At 38.1% G+C, this 18,241-nt stretch overlaps 1 protein-coding gene across 7 annotated transcripts in view; it reads left to right on the top strand.

Annotated features, from left to right (window-relative positions):
* The window catches only part of MAP3K13 (mitogen-activated protein kinase kinase kinase 13), a 170,286-nt gene that overhangs the window by 22,659 nt on the left and 129,386 nt on the right, over positions 1–18,241 (top strand). For 3 of the 7 annotated variants that reach the window (XR_006207822.1, XM_042957168.1, XM_042957171.1), the window contains one exon: positions 4,050–4,177. The exons of 2 other annotated variants lie outside the window; for them this stretch is intronic. The gene's annotated coding sequence lies outside the window, so the exon portion shown is untranslated. The remainder of the gene's footprint in view (positions 1–4,049; positions 4,178–18,241) is intronic. 2 more of the 7 variants (XM_042957169.1, XM_042957172.1) reach the window with 1 other exon arrangement.

The following is an 18,241-nucleotide window of genomic DNA, read 5'->3' as shown; positions in this document are numbered from 1 at the left end:
CTTTTGTCACTGGCATCACTGATCTTATCTCTGCTTTCTGCTATTGCAAGTATTTTGTTGAATTTTTTTCTTTTGAAATGAATCTCATCTCCACATTAGCTCGTTTCATTGTATTTTCATAACTATTACCCTAATGCACCTCATGTCAAGATTACTCCCAGTTTCCCATCTGGCCTCTTTGATTCTAATCCCTCTTCTCTCCAAGCCATTGCCCCTGCAACTGCCCTAATAAGTGTTTAATATTTATTTATTGGTTTATGAAATTTTTTATTTTTGAGATAATTTTAGGTTTATAAAAAGTTGCAAAAATGGTACCTTCACTCAGTTTCTCCTGATGTTAACACCTCTCATAACTTTGGCTTGTTTGGCTTTGGCTTAATTTCAAAATTAAGAAATTAACATTGGTGCATGACAACTAAAATCCAGACTGTAAGTTTTCACCAGACTTTTTCCTACTGTACTTTTTCTTTTATTTTAGAGAAAGAGGGAGACAGTAAGGGAGAGGGCAAAGGGAGAGGGGAAGAGAGAGAGAGAGAGAGAGAGAGTGAGAATCTTAAGCAGGCTCCATGCTCAGCACAGAGCCCGATGCAGGGCTCGATCCCATGACCCTGGAATCTTGATCTGAGCCAAAATCAAGAGTTGGACTGCTCAACTGACTGAGCCACCCAGGCACCCCACTACTATACTTTTTTCTATTCCAGAATACAACATTGCTATTTAGGACACCTATCAATTTTTAAATAGGTAATATCAACTTTGGTGAGAATTCAAAACAGACAAAAGGATATAGAAGTTTCCTTCATACCTCTGAACTATAACTATCCTGTCTCTTCCTTAAAGACGACCCATTGTTTCTGGTTTCTTGGATATTCTTCCTAAGAGATTCTCTGAATACATAACTCATATCATACACACACATACTCTTTCATACATACACAAATAGTTGCATTCAAAATATGCTGGTCTATCTTTTTTAAAATTTGTTATAGTTTCATTATTTTAATCAATAACACAAAGTTGCTTTTTTTTTTTTAAATTCTAGTGTCTTATTGGATATCTGTACTGTAATTTGATTTGCCAGTTCCCTACTGATTGACCCCTTTTACCTTTGCAAACAATTCTCTCTGTAGTGAATATCCACCAACATACATCATTTTACATGTGTATGTTTTTATTTACTACTAGGTAAAAGGGAATGCACATTCATAATTTGATTGCCAATTTGCATTTTAGAGTTTCCACCATTTTATCCTCTATTATTTCCCTATAGCCTCACCAAAATTGTGTCTTATGAGACTTTGAATTTTGCCAATTTGATAGGTTAAAATATAGCTTAAAATTATGTCATTGTACCTTCAATTTATATTTCTCTTATTAAAAATGAGGTGGAGTGTCTTTACATGTATTTAAGAGCCATTTACATTTTCTTCTGTGAACTCTTCATATACTTTCCCATTTTTCAATTAGGCTATTAAAGCACTACTGTTATTATTTCATTTTCTTGCTTTAAAATCCTTTAATTCTTGGGGCATCTGGGTGGCTCAGTCGGTTGAGCACCTGGCTTTTGATTTCAGCTCAGGTCATGATCTCGAGGTCCGTGGAATTGAGCACCCCCTCCCCACTGATGCTGTCAGCATGCAGCCCGCTTAGGATTCTCTCTTTCCCTCTCTCTGCCCCTCCCCTACTTGGGCACACACGCTCATGCTCTCTCTCTCTCTCAAAAATAAACTTTAAAAAATAATCTTTTACTTCTTTCTATTTTCTCCTGTGTTAAGTTGAAGTCCTAGTCCCCCTTTTAAGACTACATCATATGTTTCAACCCCAGTTCACACTACCTTCCAATAACCACTATCGCTCTAACCAGCTGGGTTTTTATACTCTCCCAAGGGTGCCCTGTGCTCATTCCTTCCACCATGCCTTCTTTCATAGTGTTTCCCCTATCCCCCTCTCCATTCACATATCCTCTTTTGAGACAGAATTAGTTGTCACTTCCTTCAATTGGATAAACTTTCTTTTAATTTCAAGTAGACTTCTAGAAAGAATAATTAACTGATAGTTTGTAAACTTTTTTTTTAAGTTTGTTTGCTTATTTATTTATTTAATTATTGGGAAAGAAAGAGAAAGACAGTGCCAGTTGGGGAGGGGCAGAGAGGGAGGGAGAGAGAGAAACCCAAGCAGGCACTGCTTTGTCAGCATAGAGTCCAAGGCAGGGCTCAATCTCTCAAACCATGAGATCATGATCTGAACCAAGATCAAGAGTCAGACACTTAACTGACTGAACCATCCAGGCACCCTGATAGTTTGTAAACTCTTAACAAAGAAAATGATAATCATTGAGACAGCACCAAACTATTAAAAAACAAAAACTGCTCATATCAACCTAACCACATCTCCATTTCCAGTATGCTGTGGACACATCTTTATTTATTAAGGCATTTTATTCTCTTGATATGTGTGAGAAATTAAAAAAAAAAGTAAGCTGTATGAGAGTAGGTGGTTTGTAGCTGATCAAACTTGTGTACCCAAAGAAGTTTCCTTTTTTATGTTTATGTATATATTGTGTGAGAGTGAGCGTGCATTGGGGAAAGACAGAGAGAGAGGGAGAGAGAGAATCCCAAGCAGGCTCCATGCTGTTAGCTCAGAGCCTGATGTAGGGCTTGATCTCACCAACCATGAGATCATAACCTGAGCTAAAGTCAAGGGTAGGATGCTTAACCAACTGAGCATCCAGGCGCCTCCCAAAGAGTTTTGTTTCATGATCAGTGTCAAACTGAAGATCTCTAATAACAAAAATTTGTCCTCCATTTCAGAACTCTGTTTTTGATCTTGATTGGTCAATGTTTATTTACTAATAACTTGATGGATACATGAGAATTAAGTAAATGCAGTTAGGCTTAAAAAGGTACTTCCTATGACAGTACAGAGGCATGATTAAACATAATCTTAATCGTTGGGAAGGATGGGCTAAAACAAATAAGGTGAAATTTCAATTGAACATAAAGCTCTGCATTTCATCTCCAAAATTAGTTGAAAGAAAGAATGAGGGTAGAGTCAGGCACCTGGTGTGATAAGGAGTCCACCAAGTGTGGCATCAGAATAAGGAACTTAGTAGTTCCACAATTAGTTTTTTCTTTATCAGACTTCATTTGGAGTATACTATTCAGTTTTGGTATTATATTTTCAAAGGAAATTAATTTTGAAATTAAAGTACCTGTATTATGTTTCTATTGCGGTCGTGATGAATTATCACAAACTTAGCGGACTAAAGCAATGCATATTTATTATCTTACAGTTCTGTAGGTGAGAAATCCAACACAAAGGGGTGCCTGGGTGGCTTCGTTAGCCCCCTGACTCTTGATCTTGGCTCAGGTCATGATCTCACCGTTCATGGGATCTAGCCCCGAGGTGGGCTCTGCCCTAGAAAGGTGGAGTCTGCTTGGGATTTTCTCTCTCTCTCTCTGCCCCTCCCCCACTTGCACACGTGTTCTCTCTCAAAATAAATAAACATTAGGAAAAAAAAATCCAACACGGATCTCAATAGGCTAAAACTGTGGTATCATCAGGGCTGCATCTCTTTCTGGAGGATCTAGAAGAGAATCTGTTTTCCTGCCTTTTCTAGCTTCTAGTGGTTCCCTTCCTTCCCCTTCAAAGCCAGCAGAAGCAAGTCCAGTCCTCACTGACCACAGCTGAGAAAGGCTCACTGCTTTTAAAGGATTCGTGTGGTCAGATTGGCCCCATCTGGATGATCTCCCCCATCTAAAAGTCCTTAACCTTAACCACATTGCCAAAGTCCCTTGTGCCATGTAAAGTAACATATTCACAGCTTCTGGTGATAAGAGAATGGACATCTTTGTGGGGGACCATTATTCTGCCTACCACAGTTCTAACTGCAGAAGATCACCAGGATAGAGAAGGGGCTAATTGGATAGAGAAGCAGACTAAGAAGAATTGAAGATGATCCCCAAATATGTTGCCTAGAAGAGAATGAGATAATGTTTATAAAGTGATTAGTGCAGTAAGTACATAATAAATGGTTTCTGCTTCAACAGCTAATGCTACAAATTACAGAAATACAGTAGCTCAGAAGAGAAAGAAGCTTGGGGATGTGGAAGAAGATGAAGCAGCATAACATTTTATCTTGCCAAGAACAGAATTCGGGATCCACTTTTACTCTTAGGTAAGCAGGTGGTTTCAATGTCAGAAAGAACTAAGTTTAACAAGAACTCTGCATTATTCCCCTAACTAGTGAAAGAGAGGGAATGAAGGTGGGGGAGAAGCAACTTTCTGGTCTCTTTTTTGCCATGATTGCACAATGTATAGATTCTAAGGACAAGAGAAAACTTTTATTAAAAGAAAACACGGCTTTTGAAGCTCAGAGGAACGACTACATTAGTTTTTCCCCCAGGAACATATGGGAAAGGAACGTCCTCAGAAACCAAAGCCCAACTATCAGAGATTAAGAGATTTTTCAGGCTCACCTTATGATCTTCCTTGCGTTTGTCTCTTTAAACACGTTGAACTCGACCTTAAAGAAGCTGCTGATAAATAGTGGTCAAGCAGTAGTTAAATTAACAAACCCTCCCACCTCGCTCCACTGGGTGGTAGCTTCCAAGGCCACAGTAAACGTGTATCAGTGTGAACCTGATCCAGAAACAGCCAGGAAGGGAACAAAGTTTAGTCTGTGAGGAAATAGGTGGCTGCCGGTAGTTTCATGCTGTCTGTCCAGATTTCACTTTGCTGTGTGGTGTAAGTAATTTTTTTAAAAAATACATTCCAATGTAGAAAGATGGTGGGAATAATTTCCATCTTAGATTAAAATAAGGTCTTGCCTGGTGTAAATCTTGTGTAACTACACTTAGTTAAAAGAAAGCTTCAGCATTTTAAAAAATGAAGAGGAACACCATGAAATTTTTCAGCAGGTGTTCTGCTAAAACGGGTCCTGCTTGCATAAGATGGCTTTTAATGTCTTGTCTTTGGCTGAGTGAAGATGTTTGCGGCCAGAAAATAATACCTAGAAATAATCTTAGGTAGTGCTTAGATTTCTCCCCTGTGCTCTTTCCAGCGGCTTTTCCTTTAGTTCAGGTTCATGTTACAAGTTTATGTTAGCAAATATTTAATAGTCTTTCAGATAAACTGGGGGTTTTGTGATCCAAAGAAATGAAATGAATGAAAATAAAGTAGAACTTAATACAATGTAATAAGCTGTTGAGAGCCTAGATTTAAGAACAGTATAAAGTGTTTTCAAAGGGGAGGGACTTGGTGAAATAGAGGGAAATGGCAAGCAGCTTTAGGAATTTCATGCAACTTTGTAGAAATCTGTTTTAAGATTTTGACATGCATACTAATTTCCCAGTCTAAATTCCCAGTACAATAAAATTTCATATATTAAATTGGAATTGTTGTATTTCAGCTGTTGCAGTTCAACGTTGATAAAGATTCCAGGAACTACACACATCGTTACACAAACATTGACTTTATTGAGTGCGGCTCTAAGAATGTTAAGTTTGCATTTGGTGTTGGAGAAGTTGATATTTTCTTTTTCTGTTTTGCCACGTGTATTTTAAAAAAAACACTCCTGGTACAGGACAATTTTATGACTTTTAATATAGAAACAAAGTTTGATGTCATTAATATATAAAAGTTATAAATGCCACCTGTTAGCCAGTAGCCTTTCAAATCAATCAAGGAGTGCTGAGGATACACATTGTTTATGTAGAAGTAAGTACACAAGGTTTCCCCTTTCCTCTGTCTTTATCTCAGATCTCAGGGACATCCAGTCTGTTTCTCTAGACTGCCTCATATTTCTGCAGGACTGAGCGGAAGCCCAGATGATGGTAATTGGCCCCAACTGACCATGGGTGGAATAGAAGCCCAAGACACACTGTCCTAAGCAGGTTCTAGGACTGTAATAAAGTGAAACATTTACTCACCCTTTAGCTTGCTGAATCTCCATGATTCTTGGTTCCTGAGCTGATTCATTCCTCCCACTCAATAGCCTCTCCTGGGCCAGGTTACTTATAGTTGTTGGTTGTTGGTGGGCAGTGGTGGAAAGGTCCTAGGAAGGGAGTCAGCATGGCAGGTGGCTCTATTGCCAGGGAAGAAGCTCTTTCAATCTTTTAACAACCTGGAAGGCCATACAAGGGTGTACCAGCTGAATCGTAAGACCATTTTGGATATTTTTTCATTTGTTTTTCTATTTTTAATTGACATTTTTATAGTTAGGGTTCTGTCTAAGCCTGAGGTCTGGTTGGAAGCCTCTTTGGTGCTAGGAAAGGACACAAGGCCACAGATGAAACTTTGGTTCACTGCTCCTGGATGGAAGGGATTTGGGACCTCACACAAACCCTGAACCACAGGATGGTGATGTTCTCTTCATCCCCAGGTGTCTGCTAAGTCATGCCCCCCTCCCTTCATGGGAGCTGAGTAGGAAGGGTGCCCTTTTTCTTTTTTTTTAAATTCCAACGTACTTAATGTACAGTGTTATATTAGTTTCACTTGTACAATATAGTGATTCAACAATTCTATATATTACTCAGTTCTCATCATGCTAAGTGTACTCTTAATTTCCTTCACCTATTTCACCCATCCCTCCCCCCCCCCCCCGCCATACTGCTCTGTTTGATCTCCGTAGTTAAGAGACTGGCTTTTGGTTTGTCTACCTTTTCTTTGTATATTTGTTTCTTTTTTTTTAGAGAGAGAGCTCACAAGCAGGGGAGAGAGGGGCAGAAGGAGAGAGAGAGAGAGAGAGAGAGAGAGAGAGAGAGAGAGAGAGAGAGAATCCCAAGCAGGCTCTGTTGGAGCCCTGATGTTGGAGCCCCAATGTGGGGGTTGATCCATGCTGGACCCTGGGATCATGAATCTGAGCTGAAATCAAGAGTCAGACGCTCAACCAAATGAGCCAACCAGGAGGTCCTGTTTTGTTTCTTACATTCCACATATGTGTGAAATCATATGGTATTTCTCTTTCTGACTGGCTTATTTCACTTAGCATTATACTTTCTAGATCCATCCATACACACACACACACCACATTTTCTTTATTCATCTATTAATGGACACTTGGGCTGCTTCTATAATTTGTTGTAAATTATGCTGCAATAAACATAGGGGTGCATGTAACCCTTTGAATTAGTGTTTTTGTATTCTTTGTGTAAATACCCAGTAGTGCAATTGCTGGAGCATATGGTAGCTCTATTTTTTTTTTTTAATTAAAAACTTTTTAGTTAATTTATTTTGAGAGAGACAGCACAGCAAGGGAGGGGCAGAGAGAAGGAGAGACAGAATCCCAAGCAGGCTCTGCGATGTAAGCACAGAGCCTCATGTGGGGCTTGAACTCACAAACCTTGAGATCATGACCTGAGCTGAGATCAAGAGTCAGACACTTAACTGACTGAGCCACTCAGGCGCCCCAAGGTAGCTCTATTTTTAATGAGGAACCTCCATACTGTCTTACACTGTAGCTACACCAGTTTGTATTGCCACCCACAATGCACGAGGGTTCCTTTTTCTCTACATCCTCACCAGTACTTGTTGTTTCTTGAGTTTTTTATTTTAGCCATTCTGACAGGTGCGAGGTGATATCTCATTGGGCTTTTGATTTGCATTTCCCTGATGATGAGTCATGTTGAGCATTTTTTTATGTCTGTTGGCCACCTGTATGTCGTCTTTGGAGAAATACCTGTTCGTGTCTTCTGCCCATATTTTAATTGAATTTTTTTTTTTTTTTTGGTGTTGACTTGTGTAAGTCCTTCATATATTTTGCATACTGACCTTTAATTGGATGTGTCATTTGCAAATATCTTCTCCCATTCAGTAAGTTGTCTTTTAGTTTTGTTGATTATTTCCTTTGCTGTATAGATGCTTTTTATTTTGATGTCTCAGTAGTTTATTTTTGCTTTTGTTTATCTTTCTTCAGGAGACATATCTTTGGTCTGAAAAATGCATGTTATGACTTAAATCTTTTTGCATTTTTTGAGACTTGTTTTGTGGCCTAATATGTGATCTGTTCTGGAGAATGTTCTGTGTACACTTGAAAAGAATGTGTATTCTGCTTTGTTGTTATGGCCAATGTCAGAAAAATTACTGCCTTGGCTCTCTTTAGGATTTTTATGGTTTCAGGCCTCACATTTAGGTCTTTGATCCACTTTGAGTTTATTTTTGTGTATGGTGTAAAAAAGTGGTCCAGTTTCATTCTTTTGTATGTACCTGTCCAGTTTTTCCAACACCATTTGTTGAAGCGACTTTTTCCCATTGGATATTCTTTCCTGCTTTGTTGAAGACTAATTGACCATATAATATAGGTTTATTCTAGGCCTTTTATTCTGTTCTATTGATCTATGTGTCTGTTTTTGTGCCAGTACCATACCGTTTTGATTACTACAGCTTTGTAATATAACTTAAGTCTGAAATTGTAATATCTCCTGTTTTGTTGTGTTTTTCAAGATTGCTTTGGCTACTCAGAGTCTTTGTGGTTCTATACAAATTTTAGGATTGTTTGTTCTAGTTCTGTAAAAAATGCTGGTGGTATTTTGATAGGGATTGCATTAAATGTGTAGATTACTTGGGGTAGTATGGACATTTTAACAATATTTGATCTTCCAATTAATGAGCATGAAATGTCTTTATATTTCTTTGTGTCATCTTCAATTTCTTTCATCCATGTTTTATACTTTTCAGAGTACAGGTCTTTCACCTCATTGGTTAAGTTTATTCCTAGGTATTATTTTTGGTGCAGTTGAAATGGGGTAGTTTTTTAAATTTCTCTTTCTGCTGCTTCATTATTAGTATATAGAAATGCAGTGGATTAGGGGCACCTGGGTGGCTCAGTAAGTTCAGCATCAGACTCTTGATTTCAGTGCAGGTGATGATCTCGTTGTTCGTGAGTATGAACTTAGGGTATTCTCTCTCCCTCTCTGTATCTCTGACACCCATGCTTGCTCTCTTGCTCTCTTAAAATAAATAAACTTTAAAAATGCAATGGATTTCTGTACATTGATTTTTATATTCTGAGACCTTACTGAATTCATTTATCAATTCTAGTAGTTGTTTGGTGGAGTATCTCAGATTTTCTACATAAAGTATCATATCATCTGCAAATAGCGAAAGTTTTACTTTTTCCTTACCAGCTTTTTCTTATCTGATTGCTATGGCTAGGATTTCCAGTACTATGTTGAATAAAAGTGATGAGAGTGGACATCCTTGTCTTGTTATTGAACTTAGGGGAAAAGCTCTCAGTTTTTCCCCATCAAGTATGATGTTAGCTGTGGGTTTTTCATATGAGGCCTTTAATATGTTGAGGTATGTTCCCTCTAATCTTCATTGAAGGTTTTTATCATGAATGGGTGTTGTAGTTTGTCAAATGCTCCTTCTGAATCTATTGAAATTATCATATGGTTCTTATCCTTTCTCTTGTTGATGTGATGTATCATGTTGATTGATTTGAATATTGAACCAGTCTTGCATCCCAGGAATAAATCCCACTTGATCATGGTGAATGATTTTTTTTAGTGTATTGTTGGGTTCAGGTTGCTAATATTTTGTTGAAGGTTTTTGATCTATATTCATCAGAGATATTGGCCTGTAGTTCTTTTATTTGGTGATGTCTTAATCTGGTTTCCATGTCAGGGTAACGTTGGCCTCATAGAATGAATTTGGAAGCTTTCCTTCCTCTTCTATTTTTTGGAAAAGTTTAGGAAGAATAGGTATTAGCTCTTCTTTAAGTGTTTGGTAGAATTCAGCTGTGTAGGCATCTGGTCCTGGACTTTCGTTTGTTGTGAGTTTTTTGATTATTGATTCAATTTCAGTACTGGTAATTGGTTTGTTAAAATTTTCTATTTCTTCTTCATTTTTGGTAGTTTATGTGTTTCTAGGAATTCATCCAGTTCTTCTAGATCATCCAATTTGTTGTCATATAATTTTTTTAAAAATTTTTTTTTTAATGTTTTTATTTATCTTTGAGACAGAGAGAGACCGAGCATGAGGAGGGGAGGGGCAGAGAGAGAGGGAGACACAGAATCGGAAGCAGGCTCCAGGCTCTGAGCTGGCAGCACAGAGCCCCACGCGGGGCTCGAACTCACGGACTGCGAGATCATGACCCGAGCTGAAGTCGGACGCTTAACCGACTGAGCCACCCAGGCGCCCCTCATAATATTCTCCTTGTGTTTTTGTGGTATTGGTGGTTATTTCCCCTCTTTCTGATTTTGTTTACTTGAGTCCTCCCTCTCTCTTTTTATAAATCTGGCTAGAGGTTTATCAATTTTGTTGATTTTTTTCAAAGAACCAGTTCCTGGTTTCATTGATCTGTTCTATTGTTTCTGTTTTTTCATTTCTGTATTATTTATTTCTGGTCTAATCTTTATTTCCTTCTTTCAGCTGGTGCTGGTTTTGAGTTTTGTTTGTTGTTCTTTTCTAAGTCCTTTAGGTGTAAGGTTAGGTTGAGTTGTTTTCTTGCTTCTTGAGGTAGGCCTGTATTGTTATAAACTACTCTCTTAGAACCACTTTTGTTAATTAAAATAAAAACAAAACCGCTTTTGTTTTAGACCATTGTATTTTAATTTTCATTTGTCTCCATGTAATTTAATCTGTATGTATTTGTGGTCTTTGAGATTTTTTTCTTGTGGTTGATTTCTAGTTTAATGGTGTTGTGGTCTGAAAAATGCATGTTATGGCTTGAATCTTTGTGCATTTGTTGAGTCTTGTTTTGTGGCCTAATATATGATCTATTCTGGAGAATGTTCTGTGTGCACTTGAAAAGAATGTGTATTCTGCTTTTTTAGGATGGAATGTTCTGAATATATCTGTTAGAGCCATCTGATTCAATGTATCATTCAAAGCCACTGTTTCCTTATTGATTTCTGTTTGGATGATCTGTCTGATGTTGTAAGTGGAGTGTTAGAATCCCCTACTATTATTGTATTACTATTGATAAGTTCCTTTATATTTGTTACTGTTTTATGTATATAGGATCTTCCATGTTGGGTGCATAAATATTTACAATTGTTATGTCTTCTTGTTGGATTGTCCCCTTTTATGATTATATAGTGTTCTTCTCTGTCTCTTGTTACAGTCTTTGTTTAGTCTATTTTGTTTGCTTTAAGCATTGCTACCCTGGCTTTCTTTTCACATAAGTTTGCATGATAACTGTTTCTCCATGACCTCACTTTCAATCTGCATGTGTCTATAGGTCTGAAATGAGTCTCCTGTAGGCAGCATATTCTTTTCTGTACCTTCTCTTGCTCTCTTCTCTCATGATAAGTTGGCTTTCTTTAGTGATATACTTGGATTCATTGCTCTTTATTCTTTGCATATCTATTACTGGTTTTTGATTTGTGGTTACCATTAGGTCTGTATATAAAACATCTTCTGCATATAGAAGTCAATATTAAGTTGATGGTTGCTTAAGTCTGAACCCATTCTTTATTCCTCCTCCTCTCAACGTTTTAGGTATATAGTGTCATACATTACATCCTTTTTTGTGTGTGTGAGTCCTGTGACTGATTAATACAGATATACTTTACTGCTTTTGTGCTTCCTACTTTTCTTACTCATACTTATGGTCTTTCCTTTCCACTCAAAGCATACATTTCTTGTAGGGCTGGTTAAATGGTCATGAATTTCTTTCACTTTTGTTTGTCTGGGAAACTCTATTTCTCCTTCTATTCTGAATGATAGTCTTGCTGGATGGAGTGTTCTTGGCTACAGATTTTTTTCCTTTCAGCACATTAAATATATCATGCCACTCCTTTCTGGCCTGCAGAATTTCTGCTAACAGCCTTACAAGGTTTCCCTTGTATGCAAGGGTCTTTTTTTTCTCTTGCTTCTTTTAAAATTCTCTCTTTATCACTACTTTTTTGCCATTTTAATTACTATATGTCTTGGTTTGGACCTGTTTGGGTTGATTTTGTTGGGGGATCTCTGTGCCTTTTGGATCTGAATTTCTGTTTCCTTCCCTTGATTTGGGATGTTTTCAGCTATTTTTTCTTCAGATAAATTTTCTGCCCCCTTTTCTTTTTCTTCTTCTAGGATCCCTATAATATGAATGTTATTATGCTTGATGGAGTCACTGAGTTCCCTAAGTCTATTCTCATTTTGCATAATTTTGTTCTGTCACCTGCTCAGCTTTTTCATTACTCTTTCCTCCAGATTGATGATTCATTCTTATGCTTCCTCTAGTCTGCTATTTATTCCATCTACTGGATTTTTATTTTCATTTATTATTTTCTTCATCTCTGATTGGTTCTTTTTTATCTGTTTGTTAACAGTCTCATTGATGTCCTCCACTTTTTTCTCAAGTCCAGTGAGTATCTTTGTGACTGTTACTTGAAATTTTTTACCGGCATATTACCTATCTCCATTTCATTTCGTTCTCGTGCTGTGATTTTATCCTGTTCTTTCATTTGGGACATATTCCTCTCTTTTCTCATTTTGTCTAACTCTCTATGTCTGTTTCTATGTGTTAGAAAAGTCAGCTATGTCTCCTGACCTTGAAAGCATTGGCCTTATGAAGAAGAGATCCTGTAGTGCTCTACAATGCAGTGTCCTCTCTAGAACCTGGCACTGCAGGGGTGTCTCATATTGTGTTGCATGCTACTTTTTGGCTGTTGTGACTGAGCTGCTTTTTCCCACAGTCCAGTCATCTCCAATGGCTCTCTTTGCCTGTTGTGGGCAGGGTTTGGTACCTATGTTGTTAGTGGGCCGATCTGGGGCTGCCTTTGGCTTGAGTTTAGTCAGACCAGGCATTTGCCAGAGATGTAGTAGCACCAAACTGCAGGGTGCTTTCCCTGTTTGTCCCCTAAGAAGTTTTTGTTGTTGGAGGAGGCCTGCAATCAGACCAGCTGTCTGCCCCAGCACATTTGTGGGGCCATAGTCTGATTTGTGTGTGTATCTTTCCCTGTCCCCAGGGCAGGAGTCTCTTTGGATTGGTGCTGGCCCCTGTCGGGGCTGCTTGCACACTGCCAGGCTTGTGGCCCTGGTTTGAATGGACTCTAACTGATAGTCTGTTGGAGGGGCTAGGGGCGCCTGGGTGGCTCAGTCGGTTGAGCATCCGACTTCGGCTCAAGTCATGATCTCACAGCTAGTGAGTTTGAGCCCCATGTTGTGCTCTGTGTTGACAGCTCAGAACCTGAAGTCTGCTTCGGATTCTGTGTCCCTCTCTCTGACTCTCCCTCACTCATGCTCTGCTCTGTCTCTCTCTGTCTCTCTCTGTCTCTCTCTGTCTCTGTCTGTCTCTCTCTCAAGAATAAATAAAACATTAAAAAAAAAAAAGGAAAGTCTATTGGAGGGGGTAGATCTGCAACATGCTTCGGGGCAAGGCTGTAGTGCCTGCAAGATTTGGACATGGGAAGAAGGGACGTGCCTCTGCTGCTGGGAACAGGACTGGCTGGGCTAATCCATAAAATACATGGACGTGGTGCATGCAGTTTTAACAAGGTGTGTGCGGGGCCTCTATGAAAGGGGATCCACTGCTCCTGCTGTCAGGATTGAGGCTCCATAAAGTACATGGGTCAGAAGACATGGTGTTTGCAAGGTTTGCTCAGGTGTCTTGGGGAGGGGACCTGCAGCACCTGGACTGAGGCAAGCTTGGCTAACGGGGGCCAGGGCTTGGTGTAAGCAAGCTAGGTAGGGAATGTTGGTGCTGTGCAGGTGACTGTGTATTTATGCCGGGGGGCAGGTGAGGGAAATAGCACCTGCCAGCTCCTTTGTTCCTGCAGGAGTCTCCCTATAATCCCTAACTCTCCAGGACAGGCTCTAAGATGAGTAAATACCTCTCCTTCCCATATGCCCCAGGCATTTTCAAACTACTGCTTCCATGTTGTATCTTCCTGAGCTGTTCATTGTGCTGTCTCTCTAAGGGTAAGAGCGCAGTTTCCTATCACTCTCCAAAGCTCCCCCAGAACTGAGCTCACTGATTTTTAAAATTCCAGACTTTAAGTCCCACTGGTTGTAAGTACTTGCAAAATCCAGCCCCTCTAGTTTTCAAAGCCAAATGTTATGGGGATTCATCTTCCCCTTGTGGGCTTCCAGGTTATGACACCGGGACACTATGACATCTATTTCTTCCCTTCTCTGAGATCACTCGTCCCTCCCTCCGGCAGACAGTCCTGTGGGTCCATTTAGCTTTCCCACTGCGTCTCTGACCTTCCTATCCTCTTTGATGTGGCCTCTTCTTTACATTTAGTTGTAGAGTTTGCTCTGCCAGTCTTCGGGTCATTTTCTGGGTTACTTACACTGATGTGAATGTTATCTGGTTGCATCCATGGGACAAGGTGAGGTCAGGGTCCTCCTACTCGACCTTCTTCCTAGCCTTTGGGCTCCTTTCAGATATTTTTAAAAACCTTCTGTAAGAGCCTCTAACATCCAAACCCTTGCTCCTGCCCTACAAAGCCCACATGATCTACCTTCTGACCATCTGTTTAACATCATTATCTACCATTGTTCCCTTCACACAGTTTGCTCCAGCTAAGTAAGTGTTTTTACTGCTTCTGGAACACAGCAAACTTGTTCATGCCTCAGGGTCTTTGCTGCCTGGAAAGCTCTTCCCTGTATTGTTTCTTCCTTCTTTTCATTCAGATCTCTACTCAAATACCTCCTCTTCTGAGGCACTACCGCCCAACTTCTGCCACATTGCCCTTTTTTCCTTTACCTTAATTGACTTTTAACAATAGCCGGGGCGCCTGAGTGGCTCAGTCGGTTAAGCGTCCGACTTCGCTCAGGTCATGATCTCGCCGACTTCTCTCAGGTCATGATCTCGCGGTCCGTGAGTTTGAGCCCCGCGTCGGGCTCTGTGCTGACAGCTCGGAGCCTGGAGCCTGTTTCAGATTCTGTGTCTCCCTCTCTCTGACCCTCCCCTGTTCATGCTCTGTCTCTCCCTGTCTCCAAAATAAATTTTAAAAAGTTAAAAAAAAATAGCTACCTAGCACTATTTTTTTTTAATTTTTTTTAACGTTTATTTATTTTTTATTTATTCATTTTATCGAAAAATGAATTCATTTATCGAAAAATTTATTTATTATTTATTCATTTTATCGAAAAAATATATATGTATACACACATACGACATATAGTCAAATGTACATGCTATATATGAATGAATATATATAATATTCAGAATTATATGTGTGTGTATATTTTTTTAAATAAAATCAACATATACATTCTTTCCCACTAGAATATAAGAAGCTTGTCTTGTTCAGTGCTATATCGCCAGTGTCCAAGATAGTACCTACTTGACATATAGTAGACACCTCGTAAATACTCATTTTATGAATATATTAATGTCAGTGCCATTAAAATTTATTTTTAAGCATAGAAGTTTTTTAGTTAATTTTTTGAATAGGTGATATATTCACATGACTCCCAAACCAAAATTTACAGAAAACTGTGCATTGAAAAGTCTTCCTTCCTTACCAGTCCTCTATCCATTCAGTTTCCATTCAGGGCCCCAAACTGCTATTATTATTACTATTCCATGTATCCTTCCAGAGTTTCTTGATGTACATGCCGGGAAATATAAAACTATACACAGATTCTTTTCTCCTTTTTACAAATACTGTTACACATACTGTTATTAATTTTTTAATTTGTAATATATGTTGAATGTCTTCAATTTTATTTATTTTTATTTTTTTTTAATGTCTTCACTTTTAAATAGCTGTATAGTATTCCATTGTATGGATGTATTGTAATTTATCCAACTAGTCACTTAGTGATGGGCATTTTGGTTGTTTCCAGTATCTTCCCATTGTAAATAATGCTGAAGTTCATAACCCATGCATATATCATTTCATACATGCATACAATATATCTCCAAGATTAAATTTATCACAGTATAATAGCTGTAACAAAAGGTGCCATAAATATTGCTTAGTCGCCTTTCACAGGGTTTGTACCAATTTGTACTCTACCAGCAGTGAATAAAAAATACTGTTTCTCATATCCTTGCCAACTAAGAGATTGTTATCAGACTTTTGGATTTTTGCCCATCTGATAGGTTAAAAAATGGTTTCAGCATAGCTTTTTTTAGAATTCATAATAAAATTTGTTAAAGTTTTTAAAAATAATTTTTAAATTTAAATTGTGATGAGAAACACAGAATATAAAATTTACCATCTTAACCATTTTTAAGTGTTCAGTTCAACAGTAATAAGTATATTAACATTGTTGTGAAACAGATCTCCAGAACTTTTTCACCTTGCCAAACTGAAACTCTATACCCACTAAATAACAACTCCCCATTTCCCCCTCCCTCCAGCCCCTGGCAACCACCACTCTACTTTCTATCTCTATGAGTTTGATTACTTTACATACCTCATATAAGTGGAATCACACCGTTTTTGTCTTTTTGTGATTGGCTTATTTCACTTTGTGTAAAGTCCTCAAGTTTCACCTGTGTTATAGCAAATCACAGGATTTCCTTCCCTTTTAAGGTTGAATAACATTCCATTGTATACCACAGTTTGTTTATCCATTTGTCCATTGATGGACACTTGGATTATTTCTGCTTCTTGGCTGTTGTGAATAATGCTGCTATGAATATGGGTGTGCAGGTAACATTTTGAGGTCATCCTGCTTTCAGTTTTTTTGGATATATACCCAGAAGTGAGATTGTTGAATCACATGGTAGTTATATTTTTCAATTTTTCAATAATTACATACTTCTGTCCATAGAGGCTGCATCATTTTAGCATTGTTTTAATGTGTGTATCTCTCCTTATGAGCGGGGTTGAGCATCTTTTCATATTTAAAAGAAACCTGCTTTTTTTTCTGTGAATTGTTCATATCCTTTGCCTTTGATGGGATTTTTTCCCATTATTAATTTGATAATATTTTTTTTGGCTTTTGTGCCTCTCAGTTTTCCAAACTCATAAGCTAGGGGTCACTGGTACATGTTTGGAGTAAAAGTGCCTGGGGTTGAATTCTAGATCTGTTAATAGTTGTGCAATCTTGAGTGGGCAAGTTACTGAACATTTCTGAGTCTCAGTTTTCTTGCCTTATGTAAATAGCGATAACAATGAATTGTTGTAAAGATTAAATGAGATGATGTATATTAGGTGCTTAATATAGAACCAGTATGATAAGGCAAGAAAAAGAAATAAAAGGCCAAAGTCCAGAAAGGAAGCAAAAGTTATTATTTACATAGCGTATGATTGTGTATACAGAAACCCCTGTAGAATCTATAAAAAGCTATTTGAACTAATTAATGAATTTTGCAAGGTCACCAGTTAGTCAATATAAAAACTTATATTGGAAATAATTAGGACAGATAAAACAATTAGAAAATAGGTGAAAATATCACCATTAAAAATATCAAATACATAGCAATGAATCTTTAAAAAGAGCACAAGGACCTTTATACTGAAAAATACAAAACATTACTGAGAAAAATGAAAGACGACAATTAAAAAGCTCAATAAAAATACCACTGGGGCACTGGGCTGGCTTAGTTGGTAGAGCATGCAACTCTTACTCTCAGGGTCCTGAGTTCAAGCCCCACATTGGGCATGGAGCCTACTATAAAATCAACCAATCAACAATCTTAAAAAACAAAAACAAACAAAAAAACATGATCATGGATTATAAAACTCAAAATTGTTAAGATGCCAGTTCTCCTTAAATAAATTTATAGAGCCAGTGCAATTCCTATCAAAATTCCAGCAGGTGTTTTTGAAGAAATTGTCAAGCTGATTCTAAAATTTATCTGGTAATGTAATGGATATTGAATAGCCAAAATCTTGAAAAAGAACAAGCTGGATGATTTATAATATGTGCTTTTAAGACTTAACTATAAAGTTATCAACTATTGGGACTCCTGGGTGGCTCAGTCGGTTGAGCAGCCGACTTTGGCTTAGGTCATGATCTCACAGTTCATGGGTTCGAGTCCCACTTCGGGTTCTGTACTGACAGCTCAGAGCGTGGAGCTTGCTTCCATTCTGTGTCTCCCTCTCTCTCTGGCCCTCCCCTGTTTGTGCTCTGTCTCTCTAAAATAAACATTTAAAAAATGAAAAAAGCTATCAACTGTTATTATTGTTATATATTGTTATACTGTTATCAACAATTATTGCTCTAAGAATAGATGAATATATCAAGGGAGCAGAATAGAATGTCCAGAAATAGACCTACACATATAAGGTCAATTGATATTTGATCAAGGTGGCACATCAGTTCAATGACAAAGGGAGTCTTTTTAAACATGTTGCTGGACCAAATGGATTTTCCTATAGGACAGAAAGAAAAGAACTGTCAT

This window comes from Panthera tigris, chromosome C2 (genome assembly GCF_018350195.1).
Source record: "Panthera tigris isolate Pti1 chromosome C2, P.tigris_Pti1_mat1.1, whole genome shotgun sequence".
Classification (NCBI taxonomy): domain Eukaryota; kingdom Metazoa; phylum Chordata; class Mammalia; order Carnivora; family Felidae; genus Panthera; species Panthera tigris.
This window is presented reverse-complemented; position numbering and strand designations above follow the sequence as displayed.